Source organism: Aplysia californica, unplaced genomic scaffold, assembly GCF_000002075.1.
Source record: "Aplysia californica isolate F4 #8 unplaced genomic scaffold, AplCal3.0 scaffold00660, whole genome shotgun sequence".
NCBI lineage: Eukaryota > Metazoa > Mollusca > Gastropoda > Aplysiida > Aplysiidae > Aplysia > Aplysia californica.
The window spans coordinates 45,494-47,443 of NW_004797930.1; positions in this window are offsets into that span (position 1 = coordinate 45,494).

A 1,950-nucleotide genomic window follows, 5' to 3' on the forward strand; every position below is an offset into this window, starting at 1 on the left:
GTGCTGTTGAAGCTAGAGAGGTGAGCAGTCTAAGTCTGATTCCCTGTAAAGACTTCTCTGTTGACACCCACGCCTTGACGCTTATATGACCTATGCAGTTGCGAGCGCCGTAAAACCCTCTACTATAAAAAATATCTATCTATCTATCTATCTATCTATCTATCTATCTATCTATCTATCTATCTATCTATCTATCTATCTATCTATCTATCACAACTCCTATACCCAACACTCCTCCTACCCTTAACCTGACCTTCAAAACCCAACCCACCAGAAACCTATCCTCAAACCACCCCTAAACATCCAACAATACCTCTAGCCCATCCCACTCTTCCGATAGCCTTCTTAATACACACTTGATTTGCAAATCATATTTCAATCACTGAGCAAACAACGCAAAGTTGGCGTAAACTTCTAAACAAAAGCGAAGGCAAGACACATTTTTACGCCTTTAGAGGAGAGATTATACCCACCAAGCAAAGCAATGACCTTCTTTCACTTTTGGATCGTCTTACGTTACGCGTCGCACAGAAATAGGACTTACAACTCCCATATCAATATCAGAACAGATCCAGAGAAGCGATAAAAGGGAAAATCAGGGGCCTTATGACAAGGACTACCTTGTCTCGGCTACTTAAAATAGTCTGTTTTATCTAGGTATGAAAACTTTACCGTTAAGGGGGGAGGGGGGGGGAGGGGGGATTTTTTAAAAAACAACCACGTTTGTAGTTACGGCCTGTCGATCGCATAATCTCTCGTGATGCTTAAGCTTGGTCCTCGGCTATCCGACTTTATGGGTTTGTTTTATCATTTTAGAACCTGATGGGATAAGAGAGGATTGACTGTCTGTTGTATGTTTTGTGACCTTAGATGTGCTGTTCTGCCACATCTCCTGTAAAGCTGGCAAGGAAATCAACCCCCCGCCCCCCCTCCTTTCAGTTTTTTCACAACATAAATTCATCAAAATATACAGTCTACTACAGATGAAATCATGTCGTCGCGGGGGGGGGGGGGGGGGTCCCTTTGTCCGAAATTCAACTTCACCCGTCGGGATCTGCAAAGAAGAAGAGGTGCTGGAACCCAAGGAAAAGATCAAATTAACCGAAGATCAACTCAAACGCGTTCAACACAAGCGGAGTCGACTGTGCTGTAATCGCGCACTGGCTTTCAGATTGCCATCAGATTAGATTGAAACATTTTCTCAACGACAGTCGAATCTGTCCAAGACAACCTCCGTTTGTCGAGGAGAGAAATTGTCATCTAAGACATCTTAAACAGACGGTTGTTAGAACAGGTTTGACTGTAAATTTTTTATCATTTCACACTTGAAAGTACTGGAGATGTTTATAGGTCCTGATACCTAACCCAGCACTTCTTCTGGTGGGTGGTGGATGGGGAAATAGCCTCCGGATGTGGAGTTTGGTGCAAAGCATTCTAGAACCAAGTGGTAGAGTAGTGGAGAATCCTGACGGCATGGGCGCTTTAGTAAAAGCCTCAGATGCCCAAAGAAGGGACCATCTTGACCCAACAAACACACGGACCCTACCCCACGTCCACCTCCCACTCTCTCTATGGGTAATGAGTGGACGACAGAGGGGCCACTGTACATAAACCGGCAGTGGGCAATAGGGAAAACAATTTCTATTCTCTGCCCAGAAAATTCTTGGAGAGCCAAAGACATTTCACAAATAGCAACATAATAGATAGCATTTGTATAGCGCAAATCTCCGCTGAACAACAAGCTCTATACTTTTACCCCAGCAGACCCGAGAGTATTCTGAAACAATTTCAATTCCAACTTCATGGGAAGCATACAGTGCAAGGGGACATTTATTAGCGTTAAAGCACTAACATATTGACAAGATCTTTCGCTGTCTTAGGCCGGGTACCCATTCCCACCTGGATGAAGTGACACTCATTCGTGTAAAGTGCCTTTCCCAAGGACACGAT